Consider the following 18654-nt stretch of genomic DNA (forward strand, 5'->3'; position numbering starts at 1 on the left):
GTTGTTGCAGGGACAGTGCCTTCTCCGACCAAAAGGTGGCAGGAGAGCCTCACAACAAAGATGGGATCAACTGCTTAATGAGAAACCAGCACGGCAGTTTGTGTGATGGAGTGCAAATTTAACGGAAGGTGTGCCTGAGGTGTCCCTTCCAGGAATACATGGAATTGGGATTGAGGGCCCAGCCTGATCGTTGGTGGATTTCTCGTCATATGTTACAGGTCCGTGCAAAGATTGTGGTGTGTGGGGAATGCACTGCAAAAAACAGGACGATTTAAGGGTGTAAAAGAAACTTGTCAGAAGTGGGATTTGAACCCATGCCTCCATGAGGAGACCAGAAGTCTCAGTTGCACTGAAGATCAAGCTCTCTTGAGTCTGGCGCCTTAGAGCACTCGGCCATCCTGACAGCCCTGGGTGTGCACAGATCTGACTCTTCTGACTGCACCTGCCAATGTTTGCACTTACAACGTTCACAGCAATGTCACAAGTGTAAAGACCCCACAATACAACATGGCATGACAAAAAAAAAGCTAGGCACAAGAGCGACCACTGATGGATGCGGATTACTTTGTTTCGTCTTGCAAAAGTAAAGGAAGTTTTCCACGGCTCGCTGGGTTCAAGGACCGCCTCTTCTTAAGATTGCATTGAGATAATAAGGTTTTAGAGGGTGCACATAAAAGCAGCTCATGCACAGTGTTTCTGCCCGGTCTCGAACCGGGGACCTTTCGCGTGTTAGGCAAACGTGATGACCACTACACTACAGAAACTCACTTGCTGTGTTTTACTGTTAGAGCAAAGTTCCTCTCAAGGATTCTCTCTACTTATATTCTGCTGTATCAGCAGCCACTCAGAAAGCGAGGAGCAAGTGTGAAAACTGCAGAGATATCAGCCGACATACTTGCAATTAGACGTATTAAAAATTGACTTATGCAGGCATCGACAGACAAATATCTGATGCCTAAATGCCAGCAAGTACAGCTTGGGAAAGCATCACCTGGGACACACACAGACTAAGCATGAAGGCAGAAAAAGCATAGTGATCCATGTTTCTTATGAGGTTCAAAATATTTTGTGCAACAATGCGGCGAGTGTAATGAGAAATAGTCAGGCATTGTGAGTTTTGAGTAGGATTCGTATGTTTACCTCTGAAAAAGGGCTCGTCCGGGATTTGAACCCTGGACCTCTCGCACCCTAAGCGAGAATCATACCCCTAGACCAACGATAGGAGGCACACAAGAGTTGCCTTTCGCACCGGCTCCGGGGGTTATTGGCAGCGAGTTAGTGAATGCTTCACCCAAAGCAAGCAACTGCACGTGCTGCTCTCTTCTGCAATATGGTTGCTGTCTTTTCCATGGCCGTCATCGAACAAGAAATGAAAATGCCTCTATCCTTCAGACATTTTGTTTGTTCTAGGTGTATGCTCTCGGTGAGGTCAATAACACCATTTCTGCTCTCATGCCTTGCTTTCATGAAGTAGGCCCAACCTTCAGTACACAAGGACGTGCAAACGAATAGCGCAAACTATCGTCACTTCTCTTTTTGAGCTGTCACTGATGCCCCTGGAGCACAGTACGTCACGCTGGTGAGGGATAGACAGCTTCCATTATCTCAGCTTTCCTATAAATTGAGAGAGTAAATGCAAACTGTGTGAAAAACAGAAAGCTGCTCTTTCTGCCCGGTCTCGAACCAGGGACCTTTCGTGTGTAAAGCTAACGTGATAACCACTACACTACAGAAACAGACACGCTTACAGGAATCTTCTTGACATGTAGTGGGCTGGAATGCACAGACCAAGAGCCAATGTCCATGAAGCTCAAAGTTGGACCCTCCTTACCCGATCTCTTTCTTTGGAAGAAAGGAACGAGGACCACTTTTATTCCAAAAGGCGATTTTAAAACCATACCTGAAACCACACTAGAAAAACACTTTGCATTTAATTTTCCTACACTGATGGTCCACCCCAGAAAAGCAGTTGCAAAGAAGTCCGGCACTGAAATTCTATACGCCAAAAGTGGGAAATAGCGTAGAGGGAAAGGAACTTTCTCACCATACACGGCGTCTTATAGCATTGAAAAGAAGAAATGGCCCTATATAATAAGCAGCCTAAAAATAATTCCACAGCATGGGCTCGTCCGGGATTTGAACCCGGGACCTCTCGCACCCAAAGCGAGAATCATACCCCTAGACCAACGAGCCTGATTCCCCAGTCGGCATTTTAAGCAATTTCTGATGCGTCTTTCAGAAACAAAGCAGGGCTATTTGGCTGCTCTCTCTCTATGTGAACCACACAAAGTCATGTTTTCTCTCAAGGTGTTGTTTTTTTCACTCTTGCAAGGAAGGGATCAGTCGATATCCTAGCTGCCAGAGAGCAGAAAAAAGGCGCTGATGAGAACTGCAGGCACTTTCTGGCACTTGTACTCCTCTGCAAGTCCTGGACACTTGCCCCATAGACTTCCACCCCAGATGCAAGGGAGGGCCTGCCAATTCTTGCTCCTAAGACAGAGGCATTTGATTCTTGGATTCAAACACGCTCACTCAGCGCTCGATCAGGCTCGATCAAGCGAGATTTATATGAGTGGCTCGCAGGACTGAAACACTCACCTGGGAGCCCCAGGGTGGCTGAATTCCCAGTATGGCCATTTTTGGGCAAGTCACCTCCTTTCCTCCTGTCTCAATCTAGAATTGGCTGCAAATCACAAGATAGAGTTCAATGTCCGTGTGTACTGCCTACTCCCAGCTACCCCTCTGTCTTCCTTATGTAAATTAAAATTCGCAAAGGGGGACCAATGACAATCTGCTCCTCCCACATAACCAGGAAGCCCTGTTGAACATGTCTGCCTGTGTTGTTGCAGGGACAGTGCCTTCTCCGCCCAAAAGGTGGCAGGAGAGCCTCACAACAAAGATGGGATCAACTGCTTAATGAGAAACCAGCACGGCAGTTTGTGTGATGGAGTGCAAATTTAACGGAAGGTGTGCCTGAGGTGTCCCTTCCAGGAATACATGGAATTGTGATTGAGGGCCCAGCCTGATCATTGGTAGATTTCTCGTCATATGTTACAGGTCCGTGCAAAGATTGTGGTGTGTGGGGAATGCACTGCAAAAAACAGGACCATTTAAGGGTGTAAAAGAAACCTGTCAGAAGTGGGATTTGAACCCACGCCTCCATGAGGAGACCAGAAGTCTCAGTTGCACTGAAGATCAAGCTCTCTTGAGTGTGGCGCCTTAAACCACTCAGCCATCCTGACAGCCCTGGGTGTGCACAGATCTGACTCTTCTGACTGCACCTGCCAATGTTTGCACTTACAACGTTCACAGCAATGTCACAAGTGTAAAAACCCCACAATACAACATGGCATGACAAAAAAAAAGCTAGGCACAAGAGCGACCACTGATGGATGCGGATTACTTTGTTTCGTCTTGCAAAAGAAAAGGAAGTTTCCCACGGCTCGCTGGGTTCAAGGACCGCCTCTTCTTAAGCTTGCATTGAGATAATAAGGTTTTAGAGGGTGCACATAAAAGCAGCTCATGCACAGTGTTTCTGCCCGGTTTCGAACCGGGGACCTTTCGCGTGTTAGGCGAACATGATGACCACTACACTACAGAAACTCACTTGCTGTGCTTTACTGTTAAAGCAAGGTTCCTCTCAAGGATTCTCTCTACTTCTATTCTGCTGTATCAGCAGCCACTCAGAAAGCGAGGAGCAAGTGTGAAAACTGCAGAGATATCAGCCAACATACTTGCAATTAGACGTATTAAAAATTGACTTATGCAGGCATCGACAGACAAATATCTGATGCCTAAATGCCAGCAAGTACAGCTTGGGAAAGCATCACCTGGGACACACACAGACTAAGCATGAAGGCAGAAAAAGCATGGTGATCCATGTTTCTTATGAGGTTCAAAATATTTTGTGCAACAATGCGGCGAGTGTAATGAGAAATAGTCAGGCATTGTGAGTTTTGAGTAGGATTCGTATGTTTACCTCTGAAAAAGGGCTCGTCCGGGATTTGAACCCGGGACCTCTCGCACCCGAAGCGAGAATCATACCCCTAGACCAACGAGCCTGATTCCCCAGTTGGCATTTTAAGCAATTTCTGATGCGTCTTTCAGAAACAAAGCAGGGCTATTTGGCTGCTCTCTCTCTATGTGAACCACACAAAGTCATGTTTTCTCTCAAGGTGTTGTTTTTTTCACTCTTGCAAGGAAGGGATCAGTCGATATCCTAGCTGCCAGAGAGCAGAAAAAAGGCGCTGATGAGAACTGCAGGCACTTTCTGGCACTTGTACTCCTCTGCAAGTCCTGGACACTTGCCCCATAGACTTCTACCCCAGATGCAAGGGAGGGCCTGCCAATTCTTGCTCCTAAGACAGAGGCATTTGATTCTTGGATTCAAACACGCTCACTCAGTGCTCGATCAGGCTCGATCAAGTGAGATTTATATGAGTGGCTCGCAGGACTGAAACACTCACCTGGGAGCCCCAGGGTGGCTGAATTCCCAGTATGGCCATTTTTGGGCAAGTCACCTCCTTTCCTCCTGCCTCAATCTAGAATTGGCTGCAAATCACAAGATAGAGTTCAATGTCCGTGTGTACTGCCTACTCCCAGCTACCTCTCTGTCTTCCTTATGTAAATTAAAATTCGCAAGGGGGGACCAATGACAATCTGCTCCTCCCACATAACCAGGAAGCCCTGTTGAACATGTCTGCCTGTGTTGTTGCAGGGACAGTGCCTTCTCCGACCAAAAGGTGGCAGGAGAGCCTCACAACAAAGATGGGATCAACTGCTTAATGAGAAACCAGCACGGCAGTTTGTGTGATGGAGTGCAAATTTAACGGAAGGTGTGCCTGAGGTGTCCCTTCCAGGAATACATGGAATTGGGATTGAGGGCCCAGCCTGATCGTTGGTGGATTTCTCGTCATATGTTACAGGTCCGTGCAAAGATTGTGGTGTGTGGGGAATGCACTGCAAAAAACAGGACGATTTAAGGGTGTAAAAGAAACTTGTCAGAAGTGGGATTTGAACCCATGCCTCCATGAGGAGACCAGAAGTCTCAGTTGCACTGAAGATCAAGCTCTCTTGAGTCTGGCGCCTTAGACCACTCGGCCATCCTGACAGCCCTGGGTGTGCACAGATCTGACTCTTCTGACTGCACCTGCCAATGTTTGCACTTACAACGTTCACAGCAATGTCACAAGTGTAAAGACCCCACAATACAACATGGCATGACAAAAAAAAAGCTAGGCACAAGAGCGACCACTGATGGATGCGGATTACTTTGTTTCGTCTTGCAAAAGTAAAGGAAGTTTTCCACGGCTCGCTGGGTTCAAGGACCGCCTCTTCTTAAGATTGCATTGAGATAATAAGGTTTTAGAGGGTGCACATAAAAGCAGCTCATGCACAGTGTTTCTGCCCGGTCTCGAACCGGGGACCTTTCGCGTGTTAGGCAAACGTGATGACCACTACACTACAGAAACTCACTTGCTGTGTTTTACTGTTAGAGCAAGGTTCCTCTCAAGGATTCTCTCTACTTATATTCTGCTGTATCAGCAGCCACTCAGAAAGCGAGGAGCAAGTGTGAAAACTGCAGAGATATCAGCCGACATACTTGCAATTAGACGTATTAAAAATTGACTTATGCAGGCATCGACAGACAAATATCTGATGCCTAAATGCCAGCAAGTACAGCTTGGGAAAGCATCACCTGGGACACACACAGACTAAGCATGAAGGCAGAAAAAGCATAGTGATCCATGTTTCTTATGAGGTTCAAAATATTTTGTGCAACAATGCGGCGAGTGTAATGAGAAATAGTCAGGCATTGTGAGTTTTGAGTAGGATTCGTATGTTTACCTCTGAAAAAGGGCTCGTCCGGGATTTGAACCCTGGACCTCTCGCACCCTAAGCGAGAATCATACCCCTAGACCAACGATAGGAGGCACACAAGAGTTGCCTTTCGCACCGGCTCCGGGGGTTATTGGCAGCGAGTTAGTGAATGCTTCACCCAAAGCAAGCAACTGCACGTGCTGCTCTCTTCTGCAATATGGTTGCTGTCTTTTCCATGGCCGTCATCGAACAAGAAATGAAAATGCCTCTATCCTTCAGACATTTTGTTTGTTCTAGGTGTATGCTCTCGGTGAGGTCAATAAAACCATTTCTGCTCTCATGCCTTGCTTTCATGAAGTAGGCCCAACCTTCAGTACACAAGGACGTGCAAACGAATAGCGCAAACTATCGTCACTTCTCTTTTTGAGCTGTCACTGATGCCCCTGGAGCACAGTACGTCACGCTGGTGAGGGATAGACAGCTTCCATTATCTCAGCTTTCCTATAAATTGAGAGAGTAAATGCAAACTGTGTGAAAAACAGAAAGCTGCTCTTTCTGCCCGGTCTCGAACCAGGGACCTTTCGTGTGTAAAGCTAACGTGATAACCACTACACTACAGAGACAGGCACGCTTGCAGGAATCTTCTTGACATGTAGTGGGCTGGAATGCACAGACCAAGAGCCAATGTCCATGAAGCTCAAAGTTGGACCCTCCTTACCCGATCTCTTTCTTTGGAAGAAAGGAACGAGGACCACTTTTATTCCAAAAGGCGATTTTAAAACCATACCTGAAACCACACTAGAAAAACACTTTGCATTTAATTTTCCTACACTGATGGTCCACCCCAGAAAAGCAGTTGCAAAGAAGTCCGGCACTGAAATTCTATACGCCAAAAGTGGGAAATAGCGTAGAGGGAAAGGAACTTTCTCACCATACACGGCGTCTTATAGCATTGAAAAGAAGAAATGGCCCTATATAATAAGCAGCCTAAAAATAATTCCACAGCATGGGCTCGTCCGGGATTTGAACCCGGGACCTCTCGCACCCGAAGCGAGAATCATACCCCTAGACCAACGAGCCTGATTCCCCAGTCGGCATTTTAAGCAATTTCTGATGCGTCTTTCAGAAACAAAGCAGGGCTATTTGGCTGCTCTCTCTCTATGTGAACCACACAAAGTCATGTTTTCTCTCAAGGTGTTGTTTTTTTCACTCTTGCAAGGAAGGGATCAGTCGATATCCTAGCTGCCAGAGAGCAGAAAAAAGGCGCTGATGAGAACTGCAGGCACTTTCTGGCACTTGTACTCCTCTGCAAGTCCTGGACACTTGCCCCATAGACTTCCACCCCAGATGCAAGGGAGGGCCTGCCAATTCTTGCTCCTAAGACAGAGGCATTTGATTCTTGGATTCAAACACGCTCACTCAGCGCTCGATCAGGCTCGATCAAGCGAGATTTATATGAGTGGCTCGCAGGACTGAAACACTCACCTGGGAGCCCCAGGGTGGCTGAATTCCCAGTATGGCCATTTTTGGGCAAGTCACCTCCTTTCCTCCTGTCTCAATCTAGAATTGGCTGCAAATCACAAGATAGAGTTCAATGTCCGTGTGTACTGCCTACTCCCAGCTACCCCTCTGTCTTCCTTATGTAAATTAAAATTCGCAAAGGGGGACCAATGACAATCTGCTCCTCCGACATAACCAGGAAGCCCTGTTGAACATGTCTGCCTGTGTTGTTGCAGGGACAGTGCCTTCTCCGCCCAAAAGGTGGCAGGAGAGCCTCACAACAAAGATGGGATCAACTGCTTAATGAGAAACCAGCACGGCAGTTTGTGTGATGGAGTGCAAATTTAACGGAAGGTGTGCCTGAGGTGTCCCTTCCAGGAATACATGGAATTGTGATTGAGGGCCCAGCCTGATCATTGGTAGATTTCTCGTCATATGTTACAGGTCCGTGCAAAGATTGTGGTGTGTGGGGAATGCACTGCAAAAAACAGGACCATTTAAGGGTGTAAAAGAAACCTGTCAGAAGTGGGATTTGAACCCACGCCTCCATGATGAGACCAGAAGTCTCAGTTGCACTGAAGATCAAGCTCTCTTGAGTGTGGCGCCTTAAACCACTCAGCCATCCTGACAGCCCTGGGTGTGCACAGATCTGACTCTTCTGACTGCACCTGCCAATGTTTGCACTTACAACGTTCACAGCAATGTCACAAGTGTAAAAACCCCACAATACAACATGGCATGACAAAAAAAAAGCTAGGCACAAGAGCGACCACTGATGGATGCGGATTACTTTGTTTCGTCTTGCAAAAGAAAAGGAAGTTTCCCACGGCTCGCTGGGTTCAAGGACCGCCTCTTCTTAAGCTTGCATTGAGATAATAAGGTTTTAGAGGGTGCACATAAAAGCAGCTCATGCACAGTGTTTCTGCCCGGTTTCGAACCGGGGACCTTTCGCGTGTTAGGCGAACATGATGACCACTACACTACAGAAACTCACTTGCTGTGCTTTACTGTTAGAGCAAGGTTCCTCTCAAGGATTCTCTCTACTTCTATTCTGCTGTAACAGCAGCCACTCAGAAAGCGAGGAGCAAGTGTGAAAACTGCAGAGATATCAGCCAACATACTTGCAATTAGACGTATTAAAAATTGACTTATGCAGGCATCGACAGACAAATATCTGATGCCTAAATGCCAGCAACTACAGCTTGGGAAAGCATCACCTGGGACACACACAGACTAAGCATGAAGGCAGAAAAAGCATGGTGATCCATGTTTCTTATGAGGTTCAAAATATTTTGTGCAACAATGCGGCGAGTGTAATGAGAAATAGTCAGGCATTGTGAGTTTTGAGTAGGATTCGTATGTTTACCTCTGAAAAAGTGCTCGTCCGGGATTTGAACCCTGGACCTCTCGCACCCTAAGCGAGAATCATACCCCTAGAGCAACGATCCGAGGCACACAAGAGTTACCTTTCGCACCGGCTCCGGGGGTTATTGGCAGCGAGTTAGTGAATGCTTCACCCAAAGCAAGCAACTGCACATGCTGCTCTCTTCTGCAATATGGTTGCTGTCTTTTCCATGGCCGTCATCGAACAAGAAATGAAAATGCCTCTATCCTTCAGACATTTTGTTTGTTCTAGGTGTATGCTCTCGGTGAGGTCAATAAAACCATTTCTGCTCTCATGCCTTGCTTTCATGAAGTAGGCCCAACCTTCAGTACACAACGACGTGCAAACGAATAGCGCAAACTATCGTCACTTCTCTTTTTGAGCTGTCACTGATGCCCCTGGAGCACAGTACGTCACGCTGGTGAGGGATAGACAGCTTCCATTATCTCAGCTTTCCTATAAATTGAGAGAGTAAATGCAAACTGTGTGAAAAACAGAAAGCTGCTCTTTCTGCCCGGTCTCGAACCAGGGACCTTTCGAGTGTAAATCGAACGTGATAACCACTACACTACAGAAACAGACACGCTTGCAGGAATCTTCTTGACATGTAGTGGGCTGGAATGCACAGACCAAGAGCCAATGTCCATGAAGCTCAAAGTTGGACCCTCCTTACCCGGTCTCTTTCTTTGGAAGAAAGGAACAAGGACCACTTTTATTCCAAAAGGCGATTTTAAAACCATACCTGAAACCACACTAGAAAAACACTTTGCATTTAATTTTCCTACACTGATGGTCCACCCCAGAAAAGCAGTTGCAAAGAAGTCCGGCACTGAAATTCTCTACGCCAAAAGTGGGAAATAGCGTAGAGGGAAAGGAACTTTCTCACCATACACGGCGTCTTATAGCATTGAAAAGAAGAAATGGCCCTATATAATAAGCAGCCTAAAAATAATTCCACAGCATGGGCTCGTCTGGGATTTGAACCCGGGACCGCTCGCACCCGAAGCGAGAATCATACCCCTAGACCAACGAGCCTGATTCCCCAGTCGGCATTTTAAGCAATTTCTGATGCGTCTTTCAGAAACAAAGCAGGGCTATTTGGCTGCTCTCTCTCTATGTGAACCACACAAAGTCATGTTTTCTCTCAAGGTGTTGTTTTTTTCACTCTTGCAAGGAAGGGATCAGTCGATATCCTAGCTGCCAGAGAGCAGAAAAAAGGCGCTGATGAGAACTGCAGGCACTTTCTGGCACTTGTACTCCTCTGCAAGTCCTGGACTCTTGCCCCATAGACTTCCACCCCAGATGCAAGGGAGGGCCTGCCAATTCTTGCTCCTAAGACAGAGGCATTTGATTCTTGGATTCAAACATGCTCACTCAGCGCTCGATCAGGCTCGATCAAGCGAGATTTATATGAGTGGCTCGCAGGACTGAAACACTCACCTGGGAGCCCCAGGGTGGCTGAATTCCTAGTATGGCCATTTTTGGGCAAGTCACCTCCTTTCCTCCTGCCTCAATCTAGAATTGGCTGCAAATCACAAGATAGAGTTCAATGTCCGTGTGTACTGCCTACTCCCAGCTACCTCTCTGTTTTCCTTATGTAAATTAAAATTCGCAAGGGGGGACCAATGACAATCTGCTCCTCCCACATAACCAGGAAGCCCTGTTGAACATGTCTGCCTGTGTTGTTGCAGGGACAGTGCCTTCTCCGCCCAAAAGGTGGCAGGAGAGCCTCACAACAAAGATGGGATCAACTGCTTAATGAGAAACCAGCACGGCAGTTTGTGTGATGGAGTGCAAATTTAACGGAAGCTGTGCCTGAGGTGTCCCTTCCAGGAATACATGGAATTGTGATTGAGGGCCCAGCCTGATCGTTGGTGGATTTCTCGTCATATGTTACAGGTCCGTGCAAAGATTGTGGTGTGTGGGGAATACACTGCAAAAAACAGGACGATTTAAGGGTGTAAAAGAAACCTGTCAGAAGTGGGATTTGAACCCACGCCTCCATGAGGAGACCAGAAGTCTCAGTTGCACTGAAGATCAAGCTCTCTTGAGTCTGGCACCTTAGACCACTCGGCCATCCTGACAGCCCTGGGTGTGCACAGATCTGACTCTTCTGACTGCACCTGCCAATGTTTGCACTTACAACGTTCACAGCAATGTCACAAGTGTAAAGACCCCACAATACAACATGGCATGACAAAAAAAAAGCTAGGCACAAGAGCGACCACTGATGGATGCGGATTACTTTGTTTCGTCTTGCAAAAGTAAAGGAAGTTTCCCACGGCTCGCTGGGTTCAAGGACCGCCTCTTCTTAAGCTTGCATTGAGATAATAAGGTTTTAGAGGGTGCACATAAAAGCAGCTCATGCACAGTGTTTCTGCCCGGTCTCGAACCGGGGACCTTTCGCGTGTTAGGCGAACGTGATGACCACTACACTACAGAAACTCACTTGCTGTCTTTTACTGTTAGAGCAAGGTTCCTCTCAAGGATTCTCTCTACTTCTATTCTGCTGTATCAGCAGCCACTCAGAAAGCGAGGAGCAAGTGTGAAAACTGCAGAGATATCAGCCAACATGCTTGCAATTAGACGTATTAAAAATTGACTTATGCAGGCATCGACAGACAAATATCTGATGCCTAAATGCCAGCAAGTACAGCTTGGGAAAGCATCACCTGGGACACACACAGACTAAGCATGAAGGCAGAAAAAGCATGGTGATCCATGTTTCTTATGAGGTTCAAAATATTTTGTGCAACAATGCGGCGAGTGTAATGAGAAATAGTCAGGCATTGTGAGTTTTGAGTAGGATTCGTATGTTTACCTCTGAAAAAGGGCTCGTCCGGGATTTGAACCCTGGACCTTTCGCACCCTAAGCGAGAATCATACCCCTAGACCAACGATCCGAGGCACACAAGAATTACCTTTTGCACCGGCTCCGGGGGTTATTGGCAGCGAGTTAGTGAATGCTTCACCCAAAGCAAGCAACTGCACATGCTGCTCTCTTCTGCAATATGGTTGCTGTCTTTTCCATGGCCGTCATCGAACAAGAAATGAAAATGCCTCTATCCTTCAGACATTTTGTTTGTTCTAGGTGTATGCTCTCGGTGAGGTCAATAAAACCATTTCTGCTCTCATGCCTTGCTTTCATGAAGTAGGCCCAACCTTCAGTACACAAGGACGTGCAAACGAATAGCGCAAACTATCGTCACTTCTCTTTTTGAGCTGTCACTGATGCCCCTGGAGCACAGTACGTCACGCTGGTGAGGGATAGACAGCTTCCATTATCTCAGCTTTCCTATAAATTGAGAGAGTAAATGCAAACTGTGTGAAAAACAGAAAGCTGCTCTTTCTGCCCGGTCTCGAACCAGGGACCTTTCGAGTGTAAAGCGAACGTGATAACCACTACACTACAGAAACAGACACGCTTGCAGGAATCTTCTTGACATGTAGTGGGCTGGAATGCACAGACCAAGAGCCAATGTCCATGAAGCTCAAAGTTGGACCCTCCTTACCCGATCTCTTTCTTTGGAAGAAAGGAACGAGGACCACTTTTATTCCAAAAGGCGATTTTAAAACCATACCTGAAACCACACTAGAAAAACACTTTGCATTTAATTTTCCTACACTGATGGTCCACCCCAGAAAAGCAGTTGCAAAGAAGTCCGGCACTGAAATTCTATACGCCAAAAGTGGGAAATAGCGTAGAGGGAAAGGAACTTTCTCACCATACACGGCGTCTTATAGCATTGAAAAGAAGAAATGGCCCTATATAATAAGCAGCCTAAAAATAATTCCACAGCATGGGCTCGTCCGGGATTTGAACCCGGGACCTCTCGCACCCGAAGCGAGAATCATACCCCTAGACCAACGAGCCTGATTCCCCAGTCGGCATTTTAAGCAATTTCTGATGCGTCTTTCAGAAACAAAGCAGGGCTATTTGGCTGCTCTCTCTCTATGTGAACCGCACAAAGTCATGTTTTCTCTCAAGGTGTTGTTTTTTTCACTCTTGCAAGGAAGGGATCAGTCGATATCCTAGCTGCCAGAGAGCAGAAAAAAGGCGCTGATGAGAACTGCAGGCACTTTCTGGCACTTGTACTCCTCTGCAAGTCCTGGACACTTGCCCCATAGACTTCCACCCCAGATGCAAGGGAGGGCCTGCCAATTCTTGCTCCTAAGACAGAGGCATTTGATTCTTGGATTCAAACACGCTCACTCAGCGCTCGATCAGGCTCGGTCAAGCGAGATTTATATGAGTGGCTCGCAGGACTGAAACACTCACCTGGGAGCCCCAGGGTGGCTGAATTCCCAGTATGGCCATTTTTGGGCAAGTCACCTCCTTTCCTCCTGCCTCAATCTAGAATTGGCTGCAAATCACAAGATAGAGTTCAATGTCCGTGTGTACTGCCTACTCCCAGCTACCTCTCTGTTTTCCTTATGTAAATTAAAATTCGCAAAGGGGGACCAATGACAATCTGCTCCTCCCACATAACCAGGAAGCCCTGTTGAACATGTCTGCCTGTGTTGTTGCAGGGACAGTGCCTTCTCCGCCCAAAAGGTGGCAGGAGAGCCTCACAACAAAGATGGGATCAACTGCTTAATGAGAAACCAGCACGGCAGTTTGTGTGATGGAGTGCAAATTTAACGGAAGGTGTGCCTGAGGTGTCCCTTCCAGGAATACATGGAATTGTGATTGAGGGCCCAGCCTGATCGTTGGTGGATTTCTCGTCATATGTTACAGGTCCGTGCAAAGATTGTGGTGTGTGGGGAATGCACTGCAAAAAACAGGACAATTTAAGGGTGTACAAGAAACCTGTCAGAAGTGGGATTTGAACCCACGCCTCCATGAGGAGACCAGAAGTCTCAGTTGCACTGAAGATCAAGCTCTCTTGAGTCTGGTGCCTTAGACCACTCGGCCATCCTGACAGCCCTGGGTGTGCACAGATCTGACTCTTCTGACTGCACCTGCCAATGTTTGCACTTACAACGTTCACAGCAATGTCACAAGTGTAAAGACCCCACAATACAACATGGCATGACAAAAAAAAAGCTAGGCACAAGAGCGACCACTGATGGATGCGGATTACTTTGTTTCGTCTTGCAAAAGTAAAGGAAGTTTCCCACGGCTCGCTGGGTTCAAGGACCGCCTCTTCTTAAGCTTGCATTGAGATAATAAGGTTTTAGAGGGTGCACATAAAAGCAGCTCATGCACAGTGTTTCTGCCCGGTCTCGAACCTGGGACCTTTCGCGTGTTAGGCAAACGTGATGACCACTACACTACAGAAACTCACTTGCTGTCTTTTACTGTTAGAGCAAGGTTCCTCTCAAGGATTCTCTCTACTTCTATTCTGCTGTATCAGCAGCCACTCAGAAAGCGAGGAGCAAGTGTGAAAACTGCAGAGATATCAGCCAACATGCTTGCAATTAGACGTATTAAAAATTGACTTATGCAGGCATCGACAGACAAATATCTGATGCCTAAATGCCAGCAAGTACAGCTTGGGAAAGCATCACCTGGGACACACACAGACTAAGCATGAAGGCAGAAAAAGCATGGTGATCCATGTTTCTTATGAGGTTCAAAATATTTTGTGCAACAATGCGGCGAGTGTGATGAGAAATAGTCAGGCATTGTGAGTTTTGAGTAGGATTCGTATGTTTACCTCTGAAAAAGGGCTCGTCCGGGATTTGAACCCTGGACCTCTCGCACCCTAAGCGAGAATTATACCCCTTGACCAACGATCCAAGGCACACAAGAGTTACCTTTCGCACAGGCTCCGGGGGTTATTGGCAGCGAGTTAGTGAATGCTTCACCCAAAGCAAGCAACTGCACATGCTGCTCTCTTCTGCAATATGGTTGCTGTCTTTTCCATGGCCGTCATCGAACAAGAAATGAAAATGCCTCTATCCTTCAGACATTTTGTTTGTTCTAGGTGTATGCTCTCGGTGAGGTCAATAAAACCATTTCTGCTCTCATGCCTTGCTTTCATGAAGTAGGCCCAACCTTCAGTACACAAGGACGTGCAAACGAATAGCGCAAACTATCGTCACTTCTCTTTTTGAGCTGTCACTGATGCCCCTGGAGCACAGTACGTCACGCTGGTGAGGGATAGACAGCTTCCATTATCTCAGCTTTCCTATAAATTGAGAGAGTAAATGCAAACTGTGTGAAAAACAGAAAGCTGCTCTTTCTGCCCGGTCTCGAACCAGGGACCTTTCGAGTGTAAAGCGAACGTGATAACCACTACACTACAGAAACAGACACGCTTGCAGGAATCTTCTTGACATGTAGTGGGCTGGAATGCACAGACCAAGAGCCAATGTCCATGAAGCTCAAAGTTGGACCCTCCTTACCCGATCTCTTTCTTTGGAAGAAAGGAACGAGGACCACTTTTATTCCAAAAGGCGATTTTAAAACCATACCTGAAACCACACTAGAAAAACACTTTGCATTTAATTTTCCTACACTGATGGTCCACCCCAGAAAAGCAGTTGCAAAGAAGTCCGGCACTGAAATTCTATACGCCAAAAGTGGGAAATAGCGTAGAGGGAAAGGAACTTTCTCACCATACACGGCGTCTTATAGCATTGAAAAGAAGAAATGGCCCTATATAATAAGCAGCCTAAAAATAATTCCACAGCATGGGCTCGTCCGGGATTTGAACCCGGGACCTCTCGCACCCGAAGCGAGAATCATACCCCTAGACCAACGAGCCTGATTCCCCAGTCGGCATTTTAAGCAATTTCTGATGCGTCTTTCAGAAACAAAGCAGGGCTATTTGGCTGCTCTCTCTCTATGTGAACCACACAAAGTCATGTTTTCTCTCAAGGTGTTGTTTTTTTCACTCTTGCAAGGAAGGGATCAGTCGATATCCTAGCTGCCAGAGAGCAGAAAAAAGGCGCTGATGAGAACTGCAGGCACTTTCTGGCACTTGTACTCCTCTGCAAGTCCTGGACACTTGCCCCATAGACTTCCACCCCAGATGCAAGGGAGGGCCTGCCAATTCTTGCTCCTAAGACAGAGGCATTTGATTCTTGGATTCAAACACGCTCACTCAGCGCTCGATCAGGCTCGATCAAGCGAGATTTATATGAGTGGCTCGCAGGACTGAAACACTCACCTGGGAGCCCCAGGGTGGCTGAATTCCCAGTATGGCCATTTTTGGGCAAGTCACCTCCTTTCCTCCTGCCTCAATCTAGAATTGGCTGCAAATTACAAGATAGAGTTCAATGTCCGTGTGTACTGCCTACTCCCAGCTACCTCTCTATTTTCCTTATGTAAATTAAAATTCGCAAAGGGGGACCAATGACAATCTGCTCCTCCCACATAACCAGGAAGCCCTGTTGAACATGTCTGCCTGTGTTGTTGCAGGGACAGTGCCTTCTCCGCCCAAAAGGTGGCAGGAGAGCCTCACAACAAAGATGGGATCAACTGCTTAATGAGAAACCAGCACGGCAGTTTGTGTGATGGAGTGCAAATTTAACGGAAGGTGTGCCTGAGGTGTCCCTTCCAGGAATACATGGAATTGTGATTGAGGGCCCAGCCTGATCGTTGGTGGATTTCTCGTCATATGTTACAGGTCCGTGCAAAGATTGTGGTGTGTGGGGAATGCACTGCAAAAAACAGGACGATTTAAGGGTGTAAAAGAAACCTGTCAGAAGTGGGATTTGAAACCACGCCTCCATGAGGAGACCAGAAGTCTCAGTTGCACTGAAGATCAAGCTCTCTTGAGTCTGGCGCCTTAGACCACTCGGCCATCCTGACAGCCCTGGGTGTGCACAGATCTGACTCTTCTGACTGCACCTGCCAATGTTTGCACTTACAAGGTTCACAGCAATGTCACAAGTGTAAAGACCCCACAATACAACATGGCATGACAAAAAAAAAGCTAGGCACAAGAGCGACCACTGATGGATGCGGATTACTTTGTTTCGTCTTGCAAAAGTAAAGGAAGTTTCCCATGGCTCGCTGGGTTCAAGGACCGCCTCTTCTTAAGCTTGCATTGAGATAATAAGGTTTTAGAGGGTGCACATAAAAGCAGCTCATGCACAGTGTTTCTGCCCAGTTTCGAACCTGGGACCTTTCGCGTGTTAGGCGAACGTGATGACCACTACACTACAGAAACTCACTTGCTGTGCTTTACTGTTAGAGCAAGGTTCCTCTCAAGGATTCTCTCTACTTCTATTCTGCTGTATCAGCAGCCACTCAGAAAGCGAGGAGCAAGTGTGAAAACTGCAGAGATATCAGCCAACATGCTTGCAATTAGACGTATTAAAAATTGACTTATGCAGGCATCGACAGACAAATATCTGATGCCTAAATGCCAGCAAGTACAGCTTGGGAAAGCATCACCTGGGACACACACAGACTAAGCATGAAGGCAGAAAAAGGATGGTGATCCATGTTTCTTATGAGGTTCAAAATATTTTGTGCAACAATGCGGCGAGTGTGATGAGAAATAGTCAGGCATTGTGAGTTTTGAGTAGGATTCGTATGTTTACCTCTGAAAAAGGGCTCGTCCGGGATTTGAACCCGGGACCTCTCGCACCCTAAGCGAGAATCATACCCCTAGACCAACGAGCCGAGGCACACAAGAGTTGCCTTTCGCACCGGCTCCGGGGGTTATTGGCAGCGAGTTAGTGAATGCTTCACCCAAAGCAAGCAACTCACATGCTGCTCTCTTCTGCAATATGGTTGCTGTCTTTTCCATGGCCGTCATCGAACAAGAAATGAAAATGCCTCTATCCTTCAGACATTTTGTTTGTTCTAGGTGTATGCTCTCGGTGAGGTCAATAAAACCATTTCTGCTCTCATGCCTTGCTTTCATGAAGTAGGCCCAACCTTCAGTACACAAGGACGTGCAAACGAATAGCGCAAACTATCGTCACTTCTCTTTTTGAGCTGTCACTGATGCCCCTGGAGCACAGTACGTCACGCTGGTGAGGGATAGACAGCTTCCATTATCTCAGCTTTCCTATAAATTGAGAGAGTAAATGCAAACTGTGTGAAAAACAGAAAGCTGCTCTTTCTGCCCGGTCTCGAACCAGAGACCTTTCAAGTGTAAAGCGAACGTGATAACCACTACACTACAGAAATAGACACGCTTGCAGGAATCTACTTGACATGTAGTGGGCTGGAATGCACAGACCAAGAGCCAATGTCCATGAAGCTCAAAGTTGGACCCTCCTTACCCGATCTCTTTCTTTGGAAGAAAGGAACGAGGACCACTTTTATTCCAAAAGGCGATTTTAAAACCATACCTGAAACCACACTAGAAAAACACTTTGCATTTAATTTTCCTACACTGATAGTCCACCCCAGAAAAGCAGTTGCAAAGAAGTCCGGCACTGAAATTCTATACGCCAAAAGTGGGAAATAGCGTAGAGGAAAAGGAACTTTCTCACCATACACGGCGTCTTATAGCATTGAAAAGAAGAAATGGCCCTATATAATAAGCAGCCTAAAAAAAATTCCACAGCATGGGCTCGTCCGGGATTTGAACCCGGGACCTCTCGCACCCGAAGCGAGAATCATACCCCTAGACCAACGAGCCTGATTCCCCAGTTGGCATTTTAAGCAATTTCTGATGCGTCTTTCAGAAACAAAGCAGGGCTATTTGGCTGCTCTCTCTCTATGTGAACCACACAAAGTCATGTTTTCTCTCAAGGTGTTGTTTTTTTCACTCTTGCAAGGAAGGGATCAGTCGATATCCTAGCTGCCAGAGAGCAGAAAAAAGGCGCTGATGAGAACTGCAGGCACTTTCTGGCACTTGTACTCCTCTGCAAGTCCTGGACACTTGCCCCATAGACTTCCACCCCAGATGCAAGGGAGGGCCTGCCAATTCTTGCTCCTAAGACAGAGGCATTTGATTCTTGGATTCAAACATGCTCACTCAGCGCTTGATCAGGCTCGATCAAGCGAGATTTATATGAGTGGCTCGCAGGACTGAAAC

General features: G+C 46.9%; 11 non-coding genes across 11 annotated transcripts; all 11 read right to left on the reverse strand.

Annotated features, from left to right (window-relative positions):
- Nucleotides 1–691: 691 nt before the first annotated feature.
- On the reverse strand, nt 692–764 carry TRNAV-AAC (transfer RNA valine (anticodon AAC)). The gene has a single exon. It is a non-coding gene; the product is annotated as a tRNA-Val (tRNA).
- Nucleotides 765–3530: 2766 nt separating this feature from the next.
- Nucleotides 3531–3603, reverse strand: TRNAV-AAC (transfer RNA valine (anticodon AAC)). The gene has a single exon. It is a non-coding gene; the product is annotated as a tRNA-Val (tRNA).
- Nucleotides 3604–3989: 386 nt separating this feature from the next.
- Nucleotides 3990–4061, reverse strand: TRNAP-CGG (transfer RNA proline (anticodon CGG)). Its single transcript has one exon. It is a non-coding gene; the product is annotated as a tRNA-Pro (tRNA).
- A 1337-nt stretch (nt 4062–5398) lies between these two features.
- On the reverse strand, nt 5399–5471 carry TRNAV-AAC (transfer RNA valine (anticodon AAC)). The gene has a single exon. It is a non-coding gene; the product is annotated as a tRNA-Val (tRNA).
- A 1357-nt stretch (nt 5472–6828) lies between these two features.
- TRNAP-CGG (transfer RNA proline (anticodon CGG)) lies at nt 6829–6900 on the reverse strand. Its single transcript has one exon. It is a non-coding gene; the product is annotated as a tRNA-Pro (tRNA).
- A 1337-nt stretch (nt 6901–8237) lies between these two features.
- On the reverse strand, nt 8238–8310 carry TRNAV-AAC (transfer RNA valine (anticodon AAC)). The gene has a single exon. It is a non-coding gene; the product is annotated as a tRNA-Val (tRNA).
- Nucleotides 8311–11076: 2766 nt separating this feature from the next.
- Nucleotides 11077–11149, reverse strand: TRNAV-AAC (transfer RNA valine (anticodon AAC)). Its single transcript has one exon. It is a non-coding gene; the product is annotated as a tRNA-Val (tRNA).
- Nucleotides 11150–12506: 1357 nt separating this feature from the next.
- On the reverse strand, nt 12507–12578 carry TRNAP-CGG (transfer RNA proline (anticodon CGG)). The gene has a single exon. It is a non-coding gene; the product is annotated as a tRNA-Pro (tRNA).
- Nucleotides 12579–15345: 2767 nt separating this feature from the next.
- TRNAP-CGG (transfer RNA proline (anticodon CGG)) lies at nt 15346–15417 on the reverse strand. The gene has a single exon. It is a non-coding gene; the product is annotated as a tRNA-Pro (tRNA).
- Nucleotides 15418–17213: 1796 nt separating this feature from the next.
- On the reverse strand, nt 17214–17285 carry TRNAP-AGG (transfer RNA proline (anticodon AGG)). Its single transcript has one exon. It is a non-coding gene; the product is annotated as a tRNA-Pro (tRNA).
- An 898-nt stretch (nt 17286–18183) lies between these two features.
- Nucleotides 18184–18255, reverse strand: TRNAP-CGG (transfer RNA proline (anticodon CGG)). The gene has a single exon. It is a non-coding gene; the product is annotated as a tRNA-Pro (tRNA).
- Nucleotides 18256–18654: the final 399 nt, after the last annotated feature.

The sequence above is a fragment of the Triturus cristatus genome, chromosome 10 (assembly GCF_964204655.1).
Source record: "Triturus cristatus chromosome 10, aTriCri1.1, whole genome shotgun sequence".
In the NCBI taxonomy this organism is placed as follows: Eukaryota; Metazoa; Chordata; class Amphibia; order Caudata; family Salamandridae; genus Triturus; species Triturus cristatus.